This window comes from Pelodiscus sinensis, chromosome 5 (genome assembly GCF_049634645.1).
Source record: "Pelodiscus sinensis isolate JC-2024 chromosome 5, ASM4963464v1, whole genome shotgun sequence".
NCBI classification, from domain to species: domain Eukaryota; kingdom Metazoa; phylum Chordata; order Testudines; family Trionychidae; genus Pelodiscus; species Pelodiscus sinensis.
In genome coordinates, this window is record NC_134715.1 from 18482626 (window position 1) to 18508147 (window position 25522).

The following is a 25522-nucleotide window of genomic DNA, read 5'->3' on the forward strand; positions in this document are numbered from 1 at the left end:
AATCCTCCTATTTGTCTAGGTCACTCTGGATCCTATCCCTGCCCTACAACATATCTATCTCTCCCTCTAGCTTAGTGTCATCTGCAAACTTGTTGTGGGTGAAATCCATCCCTTCATCCAGGTCATTAGTAAAGCTGTTGAAGAAAACCAGCCCCAGAACCGACCCCTGGGGCAGTCCACTTGACACCAATTGCCATCGATCAAGCCATTGATCACTATCCATTAAGTCTGACAATCTAGCCAGCTTTATATCCACCTTACAGTCCATTTATCCAGTCCATACTTCCTTTACCTGCTGACAAGAATGCTGCGGGAGACCATATCAAAAGCCTTGCTAAAGTCAAGCTATATCACATCCACCATCTTCCCCATGTCTACAGAGCAGTTGCCTTGTCATAGAAGACAATCAGGTTGGACAGGCAAAAAAAAAATCATTGAGTACTTCAGCTTTTCCCACATCATCTGTCATTAGGTTACCTCCCTCATCCATTAAGGGTCCCACACCTTCTCTGACCATCCTCTTATGGCTAACATGCCTATAGAGACCTTTTTATTTACCCTTCACATCTCTTGCTAGCAGCAATTCCAATTGTGCTTTGGCCTTCCTGATGACTTCAGCAATATATTTATACTCCTCCCTAGTCATCTCTTCAAGTTTCCACTTCAAAATTGTCTGGACAAACTAGAGAAATGGTCTGAGGTAAATAAGATGAAGTTTAATAAGGACAAATGCAAAGTGCTCCATTTAGGAAGGAACAATCAGTTTCACAAATACAGAATGGGAAGTGATTGTCTGGGAAGGAGTACTGCAGAAAGGGATTGAGGGGTCAGAGTGGACCATAAGCTAAATAAGAGTCAACAGTGTGCAAAAACAGTTGACTGATGCAAAAAATCAAACTTGATTCTGGGATGCATTAAGAGGAGTGTTGTGAGCAAGACATGAGAAGTCATTCTTCCGTTCTTCTCTGTGCTCATTAGGCCTCAATTGGAGTATTTTGTCCAGTTCTGGGTACCACATTTCAAGAAATATATGGAGAAATTGGAGAAGGTCCAGAGAAGAGCAACAAAAATGCTTAAAGGTCTAGAAAACGTTATCTATGAGGGAAGATTGAAAGAAATGGGCTTGTTTAGTTTCGAAAAGAGAAGACTGAGAGGGGATATGATAGAAGTTTTCAAGTATCTAAAAGCGTGTTATAAGGAAGAGGGAGAAAAACTGTTCTCCTTGGCCTCTGATAATAGGACAGCAACAGAGAGGTTGAGTATTAGGAAAATTTTCCTATCTGTCAGGGTAGTTAAACACTGGAATAAATTGACTAGGGAGGTTATGGAATCATCATCACTGGAGATATTTCAGAGCAGGTTGGATAGACCTCTACCAGTGATGATCTAGACAGTGCTTGGTCCTGCGGTGAGGGCAGGGGACTGGACTTGAAGATCTCTCGATGTTCCTTCCAGTGCTAGTATTCTATGATTCTGTGATTCTTGTGAGCTTCCTTTTTGTGTTTAAGCTCTCCAAGGATTTCACTGCTAAGCCAAGTTGGTCACTCTACCATATTTGCTTACTGCACATTGGGATAGTTTGTTCCTGTTCAATAAGGCTTCTTTAAAATACTGTCCGCTGTCCATGATTCCTTTCCCCTTCATCTTAGCATTCCATGGGGTCTTGCCCATTAGTTCCCAGAGGGAGTCAATGTCTGCTTTTCTGAAGTCCAGTGTATGTATTTTGCTGCTCTCCTTTCTTTCTTTAGGATCCTGAACTCAACTATCTCACGATTGCTGGTTCCCAGGTTGCCACCCACATTTACTACCCCTCCTTATTCTTCCCTGTTTGTGAGCAGCCGGTCAAGCTGCTCATGGCCCCTGGTTGGTTCCTTCAGCACTTGTACCAGGAAGTTGTGCCCAACATTCTCCAGAAACTTCCTGGATTGCCTCTCACAGCAGATGTCAGGGTGATTAAAGTCCCCCATGGGAACCAGGACCTGTGATCTGGAAGCTTCTCTTAGTTGTCTGAAGAAATCCTCGTATACCTCATCCACCTGATCTGGCAGACACCAACCATAGTATCACTTCTGTTGCTCCCACCTCTAAACTTAACTCAAAGACTCTCAACAAGCTTTTCTCCTGCTTTATACTAAAGCTCTGAGCAAACATATTGCTCTTTTACACACAGTGCAGCGCCTCCACCTTTTCTCCCTGTCCTGTCCTTCCTGAACAGTTTATACCCTTCCATTACAGCGCTCCAGTCATGCGAGTAATCCCACCAGGTCTCTGTTGTTCCAATCAAATCATATTTCTTTGACTGTGCAAGGACTTCCAATTCTTCCTTCTTGTTTCCAAGGCATCTTGTGTTTGTGTACAGATACCTTAGATAACTAGCTGATTGCACGACATCTGCATCTTCCAGAACTCCTGCTTGTTCCGAGCTATGGGCACCAGCACTTTTTTCCCTGACCGCACCATCAGAGTCATGAAGAAAGACATGCCAATCTGCATCCTGGGTGATGCAGCCTACCCTTTGCTTCTCTTGCTCATGATGCCCTACAGAGGTATCCTAGACCCCAGAAAAGCAGGGGTAGAACGTGCATTCGGCCATTTAAAGGGGAGATTCAGGAGTCTTCTCACCCTTCTGGACCTCAGCGAGCACAACATCCACTTCATAGTCGTGATCTGCTGTGTGCTCTACAACCTATGTGAAAGCAAGGAGGAGCCTTTCCTGCCCTGAGGGGAAGGAGGCAGCAGTGAGGCTGAACGGGTGGCCAGAGAATTTGAGCAGATGGACACCAGTGCCATCAGGAGAGCACATCAAGGGGCTGTGTTAATCAGAGACACCTTGAGAGAGAGTTGAGTGCAGGGCCAGTTGTGAGATTGTACCCCATGCCTCTCCACAAGGGACCCCTGTATTCCCTGTGTATGCCTTTCCTCCCCCTTCCTGCCTACTTGAGAGAAGAGCATGTAGCTCCTTGCAGCCCTTCACCTGCCCTGTGTGTAGATAAAGAAAGTTATAGAATTCACCTGAAACGCCTTCTCCAGGTTCATCCGAAGCCTGGGAAATATCTGGGAGGGAGGGATTGGGTCCAGAATAAGGGTCAGTTCCTGGCTGGCATGCATAGTTGGCTGGCTGGCCTCCTCCTACTCTTCCCCCTTGGCATTGTTGTCCACCATCCTGTCCTCCTGGAGGCTGATGCCGGGAGTGTCCTGGCCAGATTTCATGATAATGGCGGGGGAGGTAACCAGCCCCCCTCATAGGATGGCATCCAACTGGTCATAATAGTGACAGCTGTGTGGTGCTGCCCCAGAACATCTGCTCTGCTCCTTGGCCTTGTGGTAGGCCTGTCGGAGCTCTTTTATTTTCATCCGTCACTGGGCATGTGTCCGGGTGTGGCCTTTCTTGGCCAGGTTGGCAGCAAGATGACCATAGACCTTTGCATTTCTCATTCTGGTGCGGAGAGCCTGGAGGTTGGTCTCCTCCTCCGAGACCATGATGAGGTCCAGGATCTCTGCACCATTCAAGGCCAGAGTGCAGCCATCGGAGGCTCTGAGAGAGCACTGGGGTTGCTCAAGGCTACTTCGCTGGCTACTGTGTTGCATGGGGCTCTCACAACTCTCCACGTGGCACAAGCCCTTTTCCTGCTGCTAGGAATTTTAAGCTCCTAGAAGAAGGGGAGCAGCGGAGATAGCAAGTGTGGCCAAAGCATTAAGAGCTGCAGCTGTGAGAGGCCTCTGGAGGCCAATTATTTTGAAGTGGCAGCACCAAATTGTCCATACTACTGCTATTTTGAAATAACTATTTCGTAATTCGCGTTATTCCCCAAGGAAAGCAGGAGTATAGATTTTGAAATAACCATGCTGTTATTTCAAAATAACAGGCTTGGTAGTGTGGATAACTCCACTTATAAATTTGACTTAAGAGGGGTTCTCTTGAAATAACTCCCTAATATAGACCAGGACTCAGAGTCCCCTTTCCTTTTTTACCCCCATCAGAGCCCCTGCAATAATTTCCTACATTCTAACCACAAGCTCTTTTACTCCTGGTACAACTCTCCCAGGCAAGATCCCTTCTCCCCCGTCTCACCTGCATTAACTGAGCATGCACATATACCTTCCAGAGATGCAACCTGAGTTCCACAAAAGTAGTGTGATCATACTCACCCACCTTCAACCCAGTTTTGGATAGGAGGAATGCTGGCCAACACTTGGTGACTAAAGAGTTAAATTCAGGTAGTTAAGGGTATTGGCAGGGGGACAAAAGTACCAATGGGATACAGTGCTGAAACTTAAATCCTGCTGCCCTTTCTCTTTGCGTGAGTTCTAAGGTAGCAGCTGGAAGAAGCAGGATGAAATAATCAAATAGAATTACTGTGCCTACAAGAATTATTGGGCATGGGAATGGACTGGGTCATGAAGTATGGATCAGTATGGATCATGAGTAGAGGGGAAAATGTATATGTAGCCACGATCAAATTTGCTGTTTGGTTAAGCTTTTTTGTGTGAAATCCATGTGCCTCCCTCCCCCCATTCATTATGACTGAATTGTGCCATACCATTCTTTTTCTCTGTGTTTTTAATCTGCTCTTTTCTCAGTCACGCTGTATCACTTAGCAACCAAGTATGCTTTCTCAAGAATATATATTTTTTGTTAATAAAATCACCTTTTTTAAGGCAATGATTTGACTTTTGTGTCCTGGAAGGTAACAGGTCTCTGTGTGTGCCTGCCTAGGCTGAGAGATCAGCTATCAGAGAGACAGTTTGTTTTCTGTGGTTTTTTTGTTTCTTTTTTCAAGCTGTCTTGTGGCAAAGGAACTTGGGGTACCGCTTGCGAAGATGTTTAAATGTTTCTTCCTAGTTTTCAAGGTTTTCTTAATTCACGTTTGTGGTAGCCTATCTCCCAAGGCTAGGGAATCTGTAACCGTGGGGAGGTTTTTATTTTAAGCCAAAGCCTATTGACACAAGGTATTTAAGGTCTTTCGTGAGCCCCCAGCATGGGGAACAGCCCCCAAGCCCACTCATATAAATGCTTTGGTATTGTTCTTTTAGTTTGCATGTGGTTATGAAAGTTGTGCATTTGTGACTATAATTCAGATCTTCAACTCTGGGTAATTTGTAAACTACCCATAGCTTCAAAAGAACACATACAGAAATACAACAAAGGTCTGTTGATAAAAGAGGTGGTAGTATGAATCGAGCCCTGAGTGGAAAAACGGGAGAGATTTCAGGCATTGTTGAATGTGTATCTGCAACACATGATAAGTAGCACAAGACTGTTGGAAGATACAGTGCCAAGTATGTTTCATTTGGATTTACTTTGAGAAGTGAATGAAGTAAATCAGTGTCTCAGTGCATCAGTTTCTATCATTCAGTGAAGCTTTTCCTACTTCAATGTCACTTCAACACAAAGCAGTTCTTTAAAAGATAAACTCTTTTTAAAAAGCTAAGTCACCTGAAAGAAAGCAAAAAAAACACCAACCCCCAACACATCTCTTGGCATTAATGTGAAGGTTCTACAAGTATTATGTCATGTAAGCTTGATGGTTGATCAGACAGGGAGTCTTAATACAATTGCCAAGAATCTAGTTTTACCTTCTGGCAAAAAGATGTGTCATCAATTTTGGGGGATAACACTGCAAAACAGCTTGACATAATTTCTTTATCTAACAGTGTGTCAAGAAGAATTGGGGACATGGCCTCTCAAGGAAAGGAAAAGCTCAGAAAGTATAAAATAGAATAGGTTCTTTTTACTTCAGCTATACCAAAATACTGATATCACTCATTTTGCTCAGTTTGAATCAGGCAGGTAAAGAAGAGGTCTTATTTTATGATGCTGTGTTAAGATATACAACAGCAGAAGAAACAACAAGCAGGCCTGTGATACCTTAGAGACGAACACATTTATTAAGTCATGAGTTTTTGTGAGTAAAATCCACTTCCTAATAAATTTGTTAGTCTCTAAGGGGGTGTCTAGACTACACCTCTCTGTCAACATAGAAATGTAGATTAGGCACATGGAAATTGCTAATGAAGCCAGGATTTAAATATCCCATGCCTCATTAGCATAAACATGGCTGCCGTTTTTTTTTTTTTCGACAAAACCCCCGGCAGTCTAGACGCGGATCTGTCGAAAACAAACCCTTTTTCAACAGATCCTGTAAACCTCATTTTTTGAGGAATACAGGATCTGTCAAAAAAGGGTTTATTTTGATAGATCCGCATCTAGACTGCTGTTTTTTTCAAAAAAGCTCCGTGTCGAAAAAGGCGGTGGCTATGTTTATGCTAATGAAGCATGGGATATTTAAATCCCTGCTTCATTAGCAATTTCAATGTGCTTGATTTGCATCCCTCTGTCAACAGAGGGGTGCATTCTAGATGTAGCCTGAGGCACCACAGGATTGCTTGTTGTTTTTACAGCAGAATAAACTTTTTAACCATCTGTAACGGGGTGGCATTCACCTCCCGCAAGTGCTCCTGTCTGCTGGAGTGTATGCCTTCACTGCTGCTGTTGAAGCTCCTCTGACTTGTCAGGTCACCTGATGCTGATGCTGCTCTTCCATGGCTCTTATTTGCAGGGCCAGTCTGAAGTCACTACACCTGCTGCCACTTTTAATGGGGTGGCACTCACTTCCCGCGAGCACCCCTTCTGGCTGAGTGTGTGGACCTGCTTTTGCTCTGTTCTTCAGCCTTGTTTGGCTACTCAGCCCTCCGGCCAGTCACACTCCGTTTGCATCACAACCCCTTTGGGGTACATAGTTAAAAGGGGCCCATCTCAGTGCCCTCTGTTAGTGTTCCTCTTGTCTCTCGGTTTGTTTCCCTTCCTGGAGACAGTGTCCTTGCCCTACCTCAGGGCTCTTTCACAGTTCATCATAATCTCTATTCAGCTCTCCACTTGGAGCTCTCTGTGCTGCTGCTCCCTCAGCTAGCCAGTCACTCTCTGGGCTTCACTCCTTCAGGGCTCCATAGACACTGAACTGAGACTGGTCCTGCAGCTTCTTCTTATAGGCTTTCCTTGCCCCCTGATTGAGTGCTTTCTTTGGAGCCACTCTAGCCTCCTTGGATGACTTCTCTATGGCCCTTTTCTGGCCTCAGGGCCTGCTCTGCCCTGTCACACCATCTCAATGTGTTTATCACAGAAAATGGAGTAAAGTAGCAAAATTATCTGCACTTATGGAGTGTGAGAAATGACTAGAAAAGTTGGCAGTATTTTGGTAAAACTTAATGCTAAATTGGTGCCTTATGCTAAGTTCAGGATCACTGCTGTATTCATTGTGAGGCACCAATTGTCAGAAAAATACCTGTTAAACTGAAAATTATTCTGGGTCAGTCTGTAAAGGTGGTCAGTTTTAATAAAGCACAAGCATTGAGCTCAATCTTATTTTCAGTTTCAGGCACAGAAACAGAAAATGATCATGAAAAACTTCTTTGTACAAAAGTGAGATGGCTATCTCATGGGAAGGTGTTGACTCACCTCTTATAGTTGTACCTGGGAACAGTTTTGAATGTGCTGGATGCTTTATGGATGAGTTTTTGCTGTCAAGACTAGCCTATTTAGCTGACTTGTTCATGCATCTCAGTGAACAGAATGGCAATTGAGAGGGACTAAAACTATGCTTTTTAATGTTAATGACAAAATAAGGTCAGTAATGAAGAAACTGAAGCTTATAGCATGCAAAGGAGAAAGGAGAAATTGCCAGTTATTTCCAAGTTTGTAAAATCTCCTTACAAAAGTCACCAAGTATAATGAATACTTTTGCAACAAATGAGAACTGGATCAGGGTCCCCATTTCAGTAGAAGACACCCTCCCAGATGGCTTCTCAGCAAAGGAAAAGGTGATTGAACTGTGATGTATGGTGAACTCAAACTGAAATGTAATGACTGATGAGATGGAGAGAAAAGTTACAGCCTTGGATCAGACAGAGTTTTGAAATTTGTTCATGGCCTTCAGCACTACATATCTTTAAGGGTACGTCTATACTGCATGCTTATTTCGAAATAAGCTATTCTGAAATAGTTATTCCGAAATAGCTTATTTCAAAATGGCATGTGTACACTGTAGGGAGGCCTCAAAATTAGTCCGAGGCAGGCTTCCCTAATGTAGATGTGCTATTTCGATTTAGAGCCCCAGGAGGCACTGGGGAGGAATAACTTAGCATGACCCTGGTGATGGGCTATTTCAAAATAGCAGCAGTGGAGTGTCTATACACGCCTTACTTTGAAATAGCTATTTCAGAATAGCTGTTATTCCTCGTAGAATGAGGTTTATGGATTTCAGAATCAGCCACCCATTATTTTGAAATTATTTTGAGATTATTTTGAAATAATGGAATGGCTTTGTAGACGCTTGAATTGTTATTTCAGAATAATGCTAGTTATCTCGAAATAACAGTGTAGTGTAAGTGCACCCTTAGGGTATGTCTACACTACCCCGCTAGTTCGAACTAGCGGGGTAATGTAGGCATACCGCACTTGCAAATGAAGCCCGGGATTTGAATTTCCCGGGCTTCATTTGCATAAGCCGGCCGGCGCCATTTTTAAATGCCGGCTTGTTCGAACCCCGTGCCGCGCAGCTACACGCGGCACGGGCTAGATAGTTCGAACTAGCAAGCCATTCCGCACTATCTGTACGCCTGTACACACTATCTGTACAAGCCGGCATTTAAAAATGGCGCCGGCCGGCTTATGCAAATGAAGCCCGGGAAATTCAAATCCCGGGCTTCATTTGCAAGTGCGGTATGCCTACATTACCACCCTAGTTCGAACTAGGGTGGTAGTGTAGACATACCCTAAGAGATTAGTTTTTCTACCCTAACCATCATTAAAATTAAATACAGGCTGCATCTTAATGCAGTGTCACATGAAAGACATAATAATGGCTTCTTCATTGTGTGTCTCTTTGATTCACTTCTTACTAGTCTGAGATGTTTAAAATGGATATTGAACATGTTAGGCTTCATTAGGCAATTATTATACTTTAGACTCCAGAAATATTTATGTTAAGACTGTGAAACCCTAAAATAAATAATGCACAAAAGGAGAAACATGCACGTTAAGATATACAACATCAGTGTTTTAAGAAGGTTGTATGTGAACCAAATAAGTCTGGGGATTGCTGGCCTAATGCATATATGTCCTGGGCAGCTGAAGTGAGATTTGGGAACACTTTGGCTGTGTCTAGACTGGCAAGTTTTTCCGGAAAATCAGCTGCTTTTCCGGAAAATCTTTCCAGCTGTCTACACTGGCCACTTGAATTTCCAGAAAAGGACTGACGATCTCATGTAAGATCATCAGTGCTTTTCCAGAAATACTATTCTGCTCCCATTCAGGCAAAAGTCTTTTTCCGAAAGACTTTTGCGCAAAAGGGCCAGTGTAGACAGCACAGTACTTCAAAATGCTAGAAAATGGTTGGAAATATGGCGATATAACTTTGTGAACCCTTACTGATATAATTCTTATTCCTATCAGCAGTCTCACAGAAATCAAAGACTACTTGCATGAATAAGCATTATAGGCTTGGGCCTTAGTTGTTTAGTACTGTACTTTTGAATGACTAAATTCAGGTTTCCAAATGGGTACCTTAAGATACTCCATAGCTACACAAGCCGGAATGAAATGATCCATTGTGCACACTTAGCTTTTTCAGATCAGGTGGCTTCTCTGTAATTACTTGTGATAAATGTGATGTTTCACAGAGCACCGACTTTCCAATATGCATTCTATTAACTTATCTTCAGTCATTCCCCCTCCCCCTCACACACTTTTGCTGATCATTTTAGTCTATTAAAGCACCTTTCATTCTGCTAGCAGTAATAACATGAATTAATCTTGAACCATCAGTATTCAGTTGAATATCAAGTCAAAGTGAAACTACAGCTAAGCAATTATTAACAAGAGTAAACCATCAAAAGACAATTTACATGAGAGAATGTTCTGATTTTGTGCAATATTCTGTAAATATCATGAATGAACTAAAATCATTCTGTAATCTCTGCCCTATGTGAGTTGTCTATGGCTTTCAGAGCAGCATCCTGCTCATCTTAACAGAGTTCATGGTTGTATTCTTGCATTGCAGCCTCAAGGTTTCATCACAGCTATAGCACACAATCTGCTGATGTGTTTTTAAATGAAAATGTGTTGCTTAGCTTCTATTTAATGCATATTTTAATATAGATCTGATTCTGCATGTTGTACTTACTCACAGGGACATCCTTAGAATGGGTCTGTGCAGTGACTTATGGGTAACTACACAGTACTATTAAACTGATGCCCCTATGCCCAATGGATGGACATTAAGACCCAGTGGTGCCCTGTGCAATTGCTAAATCTGCATATGAGTAAGGATGGCTCTGCTTACTCATCCTCAAGTTCAAGCAGTGTTGTTTTATTTCCTTTTGAGTCATCCCTTCTATAAGAAACCTTCCCCACAGGGTGGTTTGTATGATTAATCACAAAATCACAGTCTTTCTTCCGCCATTAAGGTAGAAGATGGTGATTTATATATTCTTTTTGGGAGGTTGCTGTTAAACGCATTATGCTGCCTGATTAGAATAAAAGTATTTTTGATTTGGCTGACTGAATGAGGGAAATAAGGACAAGAAATTTCACCTATTGACATAATAGCAGTCAATGTAACTGCTTCGCTGTAACTCTAAATTTAGACTGCATAAACTTTTGTAGATGTGATTGCTGCTATACATGTATATGTCTGTTTCTTGGTGCATTTGCTGCCATGATGTTCACATGGCTTTTTTTTATAATGGTCACAGCAGAGACAGAGGTAAAAACGGCTTGCAGCAACACTGGAATATCATGAGAGGACTTGGGAGGTTCATGGTATTGGTTATGTGAGCTTTTTATCCCTTGGTATTGCTTTGGACCTCTGTCAGGTCTTTAGTGATTAAAGTTATAACCATCTGATGATCCTGCAGAAGTTTGTAAAAAAATTGTTGGTGTTCTCCAGCAGTTTCCATTGGAAAAATGTGTGCATCGCAAATGTCCATTCCTCTTTGATGAGATCTTTTATGAGGAGAGATCTCAACAGAGAGGAGTGGAGATAGGGACAGAACACTCATTTCAGTTCAAGTGCTGCTGACCTGGTATCTTTCACGACTATTATGTTGACTTTGATGTTAAGTATTCACTTTAATTCATTTTGAGATTACTTATTACTGAAATGTAGTTACCCAGATATCCATTTACCATGCAGTCATAATGTTCACTATGGGCAGCATCACAGACTCACAGAGTTAGAAGAGACCTTGGAAGGTCATTGAGTCCAACCCCCTGCCAAAAGCAGAACCAATACCAACTATTGTTCCAATCAATTTAGAATGTCTTAAAAACACAAAATGTAAGGATTGCTTCTGTAGGCATCCATGAAAAAGTAGCCCAGTGTGAAAATGGAAAGGAAATATTTTCATTTTAGTTTGTAGAGACATTTCTCTACCTCCTCTCTTTTCTCTCATTGTGTTTGCTATCACCAATATTTGGAATATTTTCACCACTATCCTTGCATCGGTTGTGTTATGGATTCTTTTTCTTGTGCCTCTACTCAGAATGGCAAGGAGTGTAAAGTCCACAGAGCAAACTAAAGTAACTGAAACAAATACCAACAAAAAAACTTGCTTCAAAATAAGTGTAACTACGCGAGGGGAAGAGAATTTACTGGGAAATAGAATCTGAGGAAAGGGGAAATTAAGGTTAATTGATAATCTGTGAAACAAATCACTGACACCTTTCTGAAGGTGGAGTGTTGCAGGGTTGGAATATTGGCCAGCTTAAACTTTCCCTTTTCTCTTTACCCCAAGGTGAGGCAGGTCATCCCCTGAGTTCACTGGTGTCCCAAATCTGGCATATTTCTGGGACTACCACTGGCTCTTGGTTGCTAGTACCAGATTGGATCTCTATAATTAAACAATGAAATTACTTTGGATTTTAATATCCTCTTCTACTGACCTTTGAGACATAGGTGTAAGCATGCATATCCAAGATTCAAATGAGTCTTAATTCATGGTGATAATATTCTTATAGGATCTACTAGTATTTTATTGTACATCATCAGCATGCCCTATATTAAAGTATAGCTACATTGTTAACTGCTACACTTGCTCTTTATGGTCATACTATATTGATGACATGCTCGTCTTGTGAAATTAAGGGCTAACTGTCGACTGGGCAACAGTTTGACAGAGTGTGTTCAGACTGTAAATTGCTAGTTACTTCACTGCTCTGAGGTAAACAACATAACCAGCCATACATTTAAATAGTGAGTATAAATTGTTGCATGTATGTGTAATATGTTCAGTTTTTGTCGAAATTGCTCAGACACAAGAGTGGTCAATAACTTTATAAAAACCGAAGCAGATTGAAAAAGGCAGGATGGTTCAAGGAACTCTTTTCTCAACCACTGCCACTCTGTTTTCCACCCCAGTACATCTCATGATCCTATTATTCTTGCACAGCAAAAATATTGTTTCTTAAATCAGACTAAGGGTTTATATTCTCTTAGGTTTTTAATATACACAGAGGTCAAATTTAAACATTGTGGAAGTACGTGTACATCCCTTGCAAGTGAACTGAATTACACATTTACATATCAAGTCTGAATTTAGTGTAAGCAGGGTCTGAATCAATGCTTTCATTACAGCCAGCTGGCATGGGAAAGAAATCCTGGGTATGTTTATGTAAATACAGTTTTCCCCTGCTTCGCTTAGATGTGTTAATATTTGGCTGCTACAATGGTGGTTTGCTCATTGTAATCAACTTGGCTGGTGTTGGGTTACAAATTGTGTTAATGCTAATTGCAATGTCTGTAATTATTGGGGAAATGCAAAAGAAGAAAGTCTGTGCTTAACCTGACACATACTCTCAGTTTAAAGATTTTGAGCATGTGCATGTAAATATAGTTCACTCAATTTGCTTAGGCCTGCTAGTTATTCAATTGTTACAACGGTGATTTTGCACTTTGTAACCAATTTGGCTGTTGTGGGGTCACAAATTGTGTTAACACTAAATACAGGAATGGTGAGATATGATCACCAATGCTTGCAGTTATTGTGGGAATGCAGAACAATCAGACTGTGTTTAATTCAGTTAAAAGGAGAGACCCTGCCAATATAAAGACACTCATCTTCCAAAGCCCTATAGATTAAACTGGAAGGAAGGAGGACTCTGAGTCAGCAGGCTGCTGTAAGCATGATCTGTAAGACTGTTTCAACCTGTTTCTCCCCACTGTTTCAATGACAGAGGTAAAGAAAAGCCCCTTAAAGTCTTTTTTGTATGTAAATTTGCTCCAGTGGATGCTGGAATCTCTTGTGGCTGGACTGTGCTTTGGGTAAAGAACTGAAATCACTAGGTTTGGCCCAGAGCCAAATCTACCACAAGCCAGTGGAAGATGCAGGGCAGCGATGGAGAGGCAAAAGTAGGGCACAGCAGAGAAGAGGCAGCGAGGGGCAATGAATGGCCAGAAGAGTGGCACCAGAGAGCAGTTTCCAGATGGATAGTGAGTGACCAGTGGAGTCGGTGAGATGCTTTCTACCTTCTTCCCCCCACCAAATCAGGATGGGAGGTGAACTCTGCAGATGCACCTCTAAACTCTGGTCTGCCCTGACCAAGGGCAGCAACTGTGAGTGGGGTGCAGAGAAGGATTGGGCATGTGAAGGGGACATTTACATTCCTGGACTTGAGACCTTGAGAGGAAAAGGACATTGCACAAGAGAACGTCTACACTGGCATGTGCCTTTGCACAAGAGATGTGCTTTTGCGCAAGAGCATCCATGGCAGTGTAGACGCTCTTTTGCGCAAGAAAGCTCCGATGGCCATTTTAATCATCGGGCTTTCTTGCGCAAGAAATTCATGTCGCCTGTCTACACTGGCCTCTTGTGCAAGAACAGTAGCGCAAGAGGGCTTATTCCTGAGCGGGAGCATCATAGTTCTTGTGCAAGAAGCACTGATTTCACACATTAGAACGTCAGTGTTTGCGCAAAAACTCTTCGCCAGTGTAGACAGGCAGCATATTTTTGTGCAAAAGTGGCCGCTTTGGCGCAAGATCGCGCCAATGTAGACACAGCCTAAGTGTTTTCTTGAATTGAGATGGGCTTAAGCAAGTGCTCATATATCCTCCTGATTCAGGATCTAGGCCCCTTTGCTATCAATTAATTTCAAGAAAAAGTTAAGATAGCAAAGCAGATACTTCTGACTCCTAAACCAGAAAATAACTTACCAAATGGGAAATCAACTCAGCCAATAATACCCTTATCACCAATACCTGTATTTTGGCTCATGAACTAAGAAAGATATTTGTAAAAAGTCAGATCTTCAGAGGTATTTAGGTACTTAACTCCCGTTCATTACATGGGTGTTAGACCTCTCTGTAGATCTGAGCCTAATCTTTAGTGTTTGATAATGTCAGATGAGTTGGCAAAATCTGTGCAAGTCCAGTCAATGGAACTGGATGTTAGGCTGAATGGTGGTATCTCAGTGGATGAGAGGGTACGGCAGCCTTAACATCCACAGTCAGAAGACAGTGTGACAAGTCACTGTCCAAAGAAGAGTGAGGATTGGAGTCCTGAGACCTGGTTGAGGAAAGGGAAAAGGTGCAGTTACTCTGAAACTGTGATACCTATTTTTGAAGACATGAACATTTGATGCAGACAGTGTTAGTACATATCATACAATCTTAGAAACCTAACATTCTTAGAGAGACAATAGTGAACAGCATACAAAAGAATGACAATCAGGCATTCTGAGTGTGTTTCAAAATTCTGCTTCACGTTAAAAAGGAAATATAAATATGAACTTTTAGGGTTTATGAATTCATTTTTTTTTATTTTTAAGAAATATTAAAATACATATGCAATTTTTGAACACCTTTAATCTTGAGGCAGGAAAACGTTTTGTTTTATTTCTCCTCCCAATAAGAATTTCTTACAGTCCTATAAGTCTGTAATTCATCCCATCCCTTTATAATATATTCCTCTATTCCTAAGAATAACAAATAATATCTTTGGGTGAAGCTGAATAAAGCAATAACATTTATACAATATTTGAAGCAGAGATGGAGTAAGAGGAATAAATTCTATTCCAACTTCTAGGGAAAAAAAGAGAAGTTTCAGATGTAGGTCAAAAGCAATGCTGTAATACACCAGAAGTTTGCCATGCTCACTCTGCCAAACACCCTTCCTTCAATAGTATTACTGGTTGGCAAGGCTATGCCTGCAGGACACATATCTTATTTATGGAAAACCACGAGGGCTCTCTCTTTCTTTAGTCAATAAGATGTTGTGAAAGTATGGTGTTTCTTGTACCTGTGAATTATTGTAAAATGTGAGGAAGTTACAGCAACTTTGAGAAAACAAGGACAAAAATAAATGTAAGAAGTGGGTGACAGCGTACTTAGCAGTTATTTGCATCAAGAAGTAATAATCTCTGAGTCCTTTACAGGTTAGGATATTTAAAGCTTTAAAGATGAGTCAACTTTTCTTGTTTTCACAGTCTGTGGAATATTCAACTTTACTCAATATTCTAAGAGGCCATTGGAATTCCTACTACACAAAAATTACGTTTAACTTCCACACTTGACAGATCAAGCGGTGATGGTAAGATCTGACAACCAAACACATACAGGATCAGAACAGGAAAAACTGGTGGGACATAGAAGTTTCGAATAAAACACAATATAGAAAGGGCAATTTATTCACAAATGAGGGAAGAAGACAAGCACAACAGAACAGATAATCTAATGGATGAATGAGCATTAAATAAATTACATAATCTTCCACAGATGGAGAAGACTCTCTTCATCATAGCACAAGTACAAAGTCCCTTGATTCAGGAGGTAGTGTTGACTACTTGGTTACTAGGAGTGGAAATTCTAATCTAAAAGTGGACAAACAGTGTATGGTGCAAATTCCTGCAAAACAGTATTCAGAAACAAGATGTTTCAGGCCAATTTAAAGATCTCATTTAGGAAAAAATCAAAACTTTTTGTTCCAATTTTATTCTTAGATTTTTATTTTTATTTTTTACAAAATAAATATTGCTATCAAATTGGGAGGACACTGCCTCCCCTTTAAGTGACCTTACCTTGTAGTATAGATGTGCCCTAACTATATAGTTAAGCACTGGAATAGACTTTGAAGGGATGTTATGAAATCCTTGTTGTTGGAAAATTTTAAGAATATGTTGGACAAACACCTGCATGGATGGTCCAGATTTACTTGCCCTTCCTCAGTGCAGGGAGCTGGACTAGATGTCCTCTCAAGGTTTAGTCCTACACTTACATCAGTGAATCAAGTTGATTTCAGGTGATTTCTTTTGTATTTACTGACTCCTCATTTTCAGATACCAAGACAACTAAATTACCTGACAATCCACCAGAGTGGATCAAGTACTGTAAATTTCAGACATTCTCTATTGGCTAGAAAACCTTCTTTGAGAAGACACAGAATTTGTGATGTATAGTCAGGACCCTTGTCTGCAAATGTTTCTTTATTATGCTTCCATAAATGTATGATGAGTTCTTACTTTTATTTTTTAATCAGTTTGTTGTAAAACTGGAGTATCTGGATGTTTTTTTCTGAGCTCTGTGAAACTGCTGTATCAGAAAGAAGGCAGTGAATGTTGTGCTATCTGGGCATAATTTTTAGTTCTTTTTCCCAATGAAAACTGTGGCACCTTGGCTAATAAAATGTGAGAGCAAAAATAAAAGGCTGGAAGATTAGAAAATGTGCAACTTGAAAATGCAACTGCAAAAGATAACAAATCTCAAACGAGGGACTTACTACTTGCATATATGTAAGAGCAGATCTCAGAATGGGATTGCAATTATTTACTGAAGTGAGGAAAATCAAATCCTCCAAGCAAAAATTGATTTATTTAGACATTAAATTAAAAAGGATAAGTAGCCATATTGTAGGATCTCCAGGACACCATGCTATTACCAGCTGCATTATTTCCACACAGATATGGCTATTGCACGTTTTATATCCACAGATACTTCCATCCCCTCTTTAGTTTGATGCTATTATCCCTCTTCCAATCAAGAAAGAAACATGGGTCAGAAACCTCTATTCACAGTTCTATTGCCCTGTATCTTAGTATATGAAAGAAATTGCTTTTTGAGCTGTGCAACAAACTGGAGAAATTAAATACAAAGATTTTTTTTCTAGGATTTTCCCTCGATAACTCGTCCTTTCTGGTGAAAAGACACAGAAGTTTTATTGATGTAAAAACACCTTTTGTGCTTTGGGGCTTTAATACTTTTTTGTTCCTAGCAAAGTTGAAAATTGATATTGGGTGAAGTACTTATACTTTTACTACTTCTAAAGATGTTATGTTGTATATGAAACATATAACTTCAGGTACAGATACTGAAATTGAGCAAACTAACATCACCTTGACAATAGGCTAATACAAGCAGAGATTCAGGAAGATGTTTAAGAACCATTGTTTAAGTCCATCCCTATTCAAGAAAGCATTAAGTATATGGTTGTCCCATTGACTTTAATAGGATTTCCACCTACCTGAGTGCTGAAAAAGAACAGAATGATTTCCTAAATTGGATCCATGAAGAATGGAAAGTCTCTAAAGACGTCTGGATAATTGCTGAAGAAATTGTTTAATATGTAGATAGATAATTTGTCAGAATGCTATTTTCTGCATTCAGCTTCTTATGCTATCGCTGTTCAGAGTCCAGCACTAGATGTAGGCATGTAGTCTGCATCTACTTGGTTAACTTACATAGACTGGGAAGAATTTATCTAAAAAGATCCAAGTCTGCTTGCTATTGTTATTTGTCATAATGATGCACCCACAGTGGTATAATTTAAACAAATATATGGCTTTAATTTTGATTTTGCAAGCTGGCATTGAATTTGCATTTATTATTGCTTCCATGATATTTTGTGAGAAATAACACCTCAAATTAGGAAGGCACTTTTGAACATGTGCTGCAGCCATCTTCACTGGAGAAAGTGTTTAATCATGTACTTAATTTTCAGTGCCTGCTTAAGTACTGTTGATTTCAATGAGACTTGAGCATAAATAAATAAATGCTTAAAGATTTCCCTGAATAGGAATTCAGGGCCGTGATGAGTGCTAAAGTACTAGTATTATTTCTAATTTTCTTTATTCCGCTGATACCCTAATCAGAATCTGTGCTCATCATGCTAGGCAATAAAAACATACACAAACACTCTCCACCCTAAAGAGTTTATGGTTTAAATAGACAGGCAGATGGAGAGAAGAGATACAGTATACAAGCAAGTGGTCAGAACAGAATATTGAGTGGGTGATTTCCACTTAGGTACAGGGCAGGGTGTGAAATCCTGGTCTCATTGAAATCAATTGCAAAACTCGCAATGATTTCCACAGAGTGAAGGGTTCAGTTGAGTAAATTTGTGGGAGGCTTTAAAGGGTGCGAGTTTGAAAGTGCGGTAACAGTGAAGGAAAGATGTAGGGCAAGAAATAGATAGACTGATGAGCGTAGAGAGGGAAGTGGGTTATGGCAATAGTGAGTGGGCATTTAAAACAGAGCAACGAGCCCCTAAAAAGTCCAAGAATAGATAAACTATTTACCCCAGTAAACATGGTACTCTTTGAGGGTTGTGGTTTTTTAAAAGATGCTTGGTGCTAGTTATTGTTTTATGATTCCGTCTAGTAGAAAGCACTAATTTTAAAAAGTAAAGGAATAGCACATGTAATGTACTAGTATTATGGATTAATTATTATGTAAGTTTGGAACGTCTCTTATTTTTTAACACTAACAAAAGAGAAGAATTGATTAAAAAAGATGGAGGTTGAGTTTTGTGGCATAAATGATCCTAATCAGAATAAGCCCTATTTTGCTTCTTTGGTATCTCAACTAGCCAAAAAGTTAAGTTGTGTGTCCAAAGAGAATTAAAACTAATAGCAACAGACTGGCATTGGGCAAGTCTCTCTCCTGTGAACTGAGCTCTATGTTCCCCTGCCCGCAGTCAATAAGGGGATTGAACCACATGACCCATCTGATCAGCACTCTGTCTGAAACTGGAATGCAAACAGGCCACTTTTTAACTTCATCCATGTGCATAATGTCATTGTCTCACAACACATGAGAATGCAATAACAGTGCATCCCTTCAAGATGTTTTGAGATATAATGTCCTGTAATGTCCTTATAATGTCATCCTTATAATGTCCTGTAATGTGAATTTTAATTGATTTCTAGTGTACACATCTTTTACTTTTAATTCTTCTTTACAATTGAAAGGAACCTTGATTTGTAAAGGAAAAGTACTAAAGAAATTGTGAAGTGAAGACTCACTGAGAGCTCTATCCTGCACATCCTAACGCATAGTCCCACTGAAGTGAGACTTCAGTGAATGAAGATTTGCAGGATTAAGTCCTATAATTGTTCTAGAGCAGAGATGCTCACACCTTGTGAAATCAACATCTGTACTGGCAAAATATACAAACTGAGAAAGCTTTGGCACATCTATGTGTCAATTTAGTCCATGACAACCTGGGCTTTGAATCTACCCCACCAGCCTGCTATGCTCTAACTGTTCATCTCGACACTACTGGCATATATTAAATGTGCCAGAGGTTTAAAGTACACTAACGAGCCATTAATGTGTCTCAGCAAGGTACACATGGATAGTTAGTGGATGTCAAGGTAGCATGTTTAGAGTCACACCTGTTTGCCAGTAACTAAACCTTCCTTGCATATAATATGTCTTATCTTTTTAAAGTAAAACATATTTGCCCAGGGAAGATCCTCAGAATCTCCTTTTGCAATTTGCACCAGTGTTGTATTTGCCCCATAACCAATAATATTTGCTTATATTATTGTCTTCCTTGACAGATGGAAGAAATTTAAATTTTAACGGAGTTCACTTAGTAGTAATAAGCCTGCAGGAAGCTCATCAGTCTTGTCTTAACCCCTCAATTACAGAGAAAGGGCACCCACAAGTTACATTATAGGACACCAGCAGTGATGTTTGGCTGCTAGGCAGCACCCTGGGGCTTTCAGCTTCAGGGGATTTTTTTAACAGTGTATGGTTGAAGTATTTCCATTTTCTTCTTCAAGGAATGTCCCTGTGGGTACTCCGCTGTAGGTGTCTCGCGCCCCTACACTTATAATCAGAACTTTTTAGCAGCAGTACTTCCGGGTGTCGGCACGCATGCGTGGTGCCGCTCACGCTGTAGGGACCTGGTGATGCTTGCACGCCATCAGCTGTCCCTCAGTTCCTTCCTCAACTGCTCCAGGCTTTGTCAGAACCGAGCAGTGATCCCTGAGTCCTTTGGATAAGATAGTAGTTAGTTGTTGGTTACTGTTTTTCCCCCTACTTTATTTGGGTGCTTTTCTTTCTCTGTTTTTATTCCCTTTTTAAAAAAATCCCTCTTTCCTTCTGTTCTTCCCACAGTTAGAGTAGTTGTGTTTGGCTCTCCAGGATTTAAGAGATGCCTGACTTGCAGAATATCCATCCTAATATCTGATGGGCATGCTCCATACATCAGATGCTTGGGCTAGAAGCATTCTTCAGAAAATTGTCACCACCATAAACAGTTGTCATCCAGGTCCCTCAAAGCCAGGAATCTTCCATTTAAGCTCCTCATCATGGAGAAGACTGAAAGACCAGTGTTGGAGCTTGTGACCCAAGTCCCACAGCATACTTCCCCCACAATGGCTTCAGACCAGGGGGTCATTGAAACTGCGGGATTCTCTGCCTAAGAAGACCTCCAAGAGAAAGCTTTCCTCTCCCACAGCCAAGAGACCAGCTAAGAAGATATCTCCTCAGCAGAAGCCTTCCTTAGCACCAAAGGATTCCGGGGATTCGCAGGTACAGGGCACGTCTGGTGTGGACAAACTCCGAGGGGGGAGGGGCAACGACTAAATAAGCATGCCCTGCGGCCTCAGAACCAAAGCTAAAGAAGACCACACCTTCATTATCAGTACTGTCACCATCAGTACTGAGACAGTCGGCACCCAAGCCTGCCCACCATTCCGGGGCTAAGGGCCACTCTGAATCATTGGCATAGACTCCAGCTAAGATGGCACCCGGGCCACATACTGATGTCTCTCCGGTACCAGCACTGTTCAAGCTGTGAGATGTATCTGCACTGCAATGGCTACTGGGGACTGCACCTTCAGTACCACTCTGCCTTCCACTGCGACCTCTAACCACACACCAGGAGCTGGTGGTCATGTCTGTGCTGGGCACTCCACTCTTTGATACCAACACTACACCTACCCTTGAGGGACCAGGCAGATTAGCTACACCCTCAAGTTCAGCTTCACCATTCTCCAGCAAGGATGAAGATGAAATCTCATTCTTTCCTCACCACTCCTCACCAAAGCCATCTTCTAAGCTGTAGCAGTAACAGCAGCAGGGACAAGCCCAGATGTGGTAGCCATTTCCATGGTTCCTACCCATGCCATTTCCACAGTCATGGCAGGGATGGGACCCTTGGGACCCCTTTAGAACCAAGATGGCAGCATCCCAGGTGGCAACCCAAAGCCAGCCATGGGCAGTGGTGCCAAAACCACCAGTCTCCACCAGATTGGATACCATGCAAGAGTAGGTGGAAGACTTAGAGGAGACAAAGAAGGACAATATTCTTCCTCCATCTCATATTTCTTCATCCTCTCTTGATGAATCTATAATGCCCCCATCACCTACTTCAGGGGACAACTTTAAGTCCTTTCAGGACTTGTACATAAGTGTGGCAGATTCCCTGGACATTTAATTATAGAGGTGCCTGAAGTGCAGCATAATCTTACAGATATCCTCCAGGCTTCCACTTCCTCTTCCTCTAAAATAGCGCTACTCATCAACAAAGCTACTTTGTATTTGGCAAGAATTATGTGGCAAACCCCAGCCTTATCTCTCCAACTTATAAGGGGGTGGACAGAAAATATTATGTGCTGGCCAAGGGCACTGAATTTCTTTTTACCCACCTGGCTCGCACCTTCCGGGTGGTGGACGCAGCCCTCACCAGAGGCAAGCAAACCCACTTCAAATCTACACTGTATGGTAAGGACTGGAAGAGGCTGGACACTGTAGGCTGCAAAGCGAACTCATTGATGTCGTTATAATTTAAAATAGCGAATTACTCCGCCTTACTGTCAAAGTACACACACAATCTTTTTGACCAGATGAAAATTTTTATTGAATATCTGTCAGAGGACTACAAAACACCTTTCAAGGCCAGCCTTGATGAAGGAGCCCTCATAGTCAAAATGACTTTACAAGCTTCGTTGGACTCTGCCAGCATAGCATCAAGGTTGTTGGCAACGTCTGTCATCACACACAGTGCCTCCTGGCTGCACCTCTCTGGGTTCCCTAGGGAGGTACAAAATACAGTTGAGGACCTTCCTTTTGAGGGTCAGAAGTTATTTTCTACTCAAGGATTCTCAGGCCACACTCAAGACCTTGAGCATGTATGTCCCTCAGCCCAAGAAAAAGCTAAACCGCCTCTACACTAGGGATGTAATAGTATAGTCAATTAACCAGAAAGCAAAAGCTTATAGGTTAATGCATGCCACCCACCCCCACAACTCCTTGCCAGTAAATTTGTAAGTCCTGGCTTGCATTGGGTCCTGGACCTAACCCCGTTGTGGCTCTGCATTTAAAATGTATTCGGAGCCAGGTGGGCAGGTAGCCCACCTCAGTTATGGCTTGTGCTGGCTCTGGGAGCTCAGCTCCCTCCCCCCTGGACAGGGCTGACTGGGGAATATAGAATAGTCGACTAACTGATAAGAATTCATGAGGTTAATCGACTATTTAATTACCATCACACAGGAAATTCCTCAGATTTATCGTAAGAGACCAACACTACCAATACTGGGTCTTTCCCTTCGGTCTATTCTTAGCACCAAGAGTGTTCTCAGAAATCCTCACGGTGGTCATAGCCCACCTGAAAACATCAAGAGTAATAATCTTTCCATATCTGAATGATTGCATTATAGTGGCGCCTATGGTCCAGAGAGCCCGAGAGTCCACCACAAAGACTATCCAGCTGTTCAACTTGCAGATAAATACCCAGAAGTCACATCTTACTCCTTTCCAGGAGCTGGAATTTATAGGTGTGACACTGGATTGCATACAAGCACAAGCCAGACTGCCGATACAATGCTTTCAGTTTCTGGCCATACTGGCCCAGTCATCAACAGCCGTACAATCTCAGCCAGACAATATCTACACATGATGGCGACAACATACGTGGTCCCTTATGCCAGATTGCACATATGATGCATTGAAGCGTGACTCCATACTTGCTTCCAACCACACAAGCACAACCTGTACAAGCTTCTGAGTCCCCCAGAGAGGGTGAAAAAGTCCTCAAAGGTGGTCGACAATCTCTGCAGGGGAGTCCCATTCCAACAATCTTCGCCATCAATATCCATAATCATAGACGCTTCCCTGGAAGGCTGAGGTGCTCATACGATCGAGTGCAGCACTCAGGAAAGATGGTCTCCTCCAGAATTAGCTCTTCATGTCAACCTTCTAGAGTTATGGGTGATCAGAAGAGCCTGCAAATATTTTCTTCACCTGATTGGCAGCAAGTCGGTGAGGATACTCACAGACAACACAGCTTGTATGTTTTATATAAATCGGCAGGGCTGAGACAGGTCCTACCATCTTTGCAAAGAGGCCACAGTCTTGTGGCAGTGGTGCATTCTCCATCAAGTGACTATATCAACTGTCTATCTCCCAGGGAAGCCAAATGTGACCACAGCCATTCAGAGCTGAAAATTTCATCAGAAATTCTAGTGGGCGATCTGCCCTCAGGTCCTGCATTCCATCTTCCAGAAGTGGGGTTTTGCAGACAGACTTATTTGCACGTTTCTCAAAGCAAAATGCCCCAAGTATTGTTCCAGAGCAGGTCTGGGTAAGAACTTCATGGGAGACACCATACTGGTCATTTGGGCTCGAAACCTATTCTATGTTTTTCGGCCTCTTCTGCTTCTCAACGAGGTTGTACAGAAAATAAAGCAGAACAGGGTCAGAGTAATTCCTATAGCGCTGGCATGGCCCAGGCAGACCTGATTTCCCTTCCTGTCTCAGATGTCAGTTGCTCTGATTCATCTCCCACAGTGGGCAAATCTCCATTCCTAGACCAAGGCCGCGTTCTTTATCCCAACAGTGAGATGCTTTATCTCAAGGCTTGGCTCCTCAAGGGTTGACTGCACATGACCTCACCTATTTGGAGGAAGTCCGTATTCTAATCATGAACTGTCATAAAGAGAGCCTGAGAAAGACCTATGCTCGGAAATGACACAGTTTCCACATGTTGGCCACTCACAAAGCAAGGCACTTCCACCTCACACAACACCATTACTGATGGTGTTGGAATATCTCCTTTCTTTAAAGAAGCAGAATCTTTCTAACTCATCAGTCAAAGGCCACTTGGTGGCTATTTCTAGTGAACATTGCCCCATAGACGGGCACGCTATTTTTTCCTCACTTGATTATGAGAGAGTTCTCAACCTCTTCCCCCTATAAAACAGATCATACCATCTGGGATCTGAGCCTCGTCCTTAATACCTTGACTGGTTCCCCATTTGAACCAATGTGTTCTCTATCACACTTCTCCATTAAAGTTGCATTTCTGTTAGCTATCACCACAGTGAGATGGGTTAACTAGCTAGCCGTACTCAGGACCGAACCTCCATTTACAGTGTTCTACAAGGATAAAGTAGTGCTCAGCCCACACCTGAAATTTCTGCCTAAAGTGGTTTCATAGTTCACCCTTAATGAATTGTATACTTATACTTACCTATTTTCTACCAGAAGCCTCATTCGGACACCAACGTGGCTTGCCTCCATTCCCTGGATGTCTGCTGAGTTATCACATTTTACCTGGAAAGAACAAAACATTTTAGACACTCCTCGAGACTTTTTCCTTCCATATCAGATCGCTCCAAAGGTCAAGTGATTCCCAAACAGAGACTTTCCAAATGGATAACAAATTGCATCACAACAGTCTATGCGATCAATAAGATTTCACCTCCAAACCAGAGGTGGACTCACTCCACCAGAGCAATGGCCTCTTCTACAGCTTTCCTGCATAAAGTGCCCATCACCGGCATTTGTAGGGCTGCAACCTGGGTTTCTACACATACATTTACAAAGCACTATGTCGTAGATAGCCACACTGCACAATGCACTAAGTTTGGAACAGTGATCTTGTCCGCTGCTCATAAATCGGATCTGAAGCCCCTCCTTCCAAACTCTCAAGGCACTGCTCCATAGTCACCAACAGTGGAGTGGTCACAGGGACACTCCACGACCCTCCCTCCACCCCTCTGCTTTGGAGTCGTAACATCTCTCTACAGTAGAGAAGGAACTGATGGGCGGTTGATGTCATGTGTGCGCACTGGCAGCCAGGGGTACTGCTGCTAAAAAGTTCCGATGGTATGCGCAGGGGTGCTGAGACACCTGCAGTGGAGCGCCCACAGGGACACCCATCTTGAAGAACACCAGTTACTGCACAAGGCAAGTAACCTCTTTTTTTCCTAACATACTGAATATCCAGTTTAATGTTATCATTG

General features: G+C 41.9%; 1 protein-coding gene and 1 long non-coding RNA gene across 2 annotated transcripts in view; one reads left to right on the forward strand and one right to left on the reverse strand.

Annotated features, from left to right (window-relative positions):
• Positions 1 to 25522, forward strand: part of GRID2 (glutamate ionotropic receptor delta type subunit 2) — a 1112728-nt gene that overhangs the window by 794564 nt on the left and 292642 nt on the right. The window lies entirely within an intron of this gene.
• LOC142829397 (uncharacterized) overlaps positions 22120 to 25522 on the reverse strand; it is a 33596-nt gene continuing 30193 nt past the window's right edge. The window contains exons 2-3 of the long non-coding RNA XR_012903791.1: positions 24748 to 24830; positions 22120 to 22310 (exon numbers count right to left, since the gene is read on the reverse strand). This is a non-coding gene — a long non-coding RNA (uncharacterized LOC142829397). The remainder of the gene's footprint in view (positions 22311 to 24747; positions 24831 to 25522) is intronic.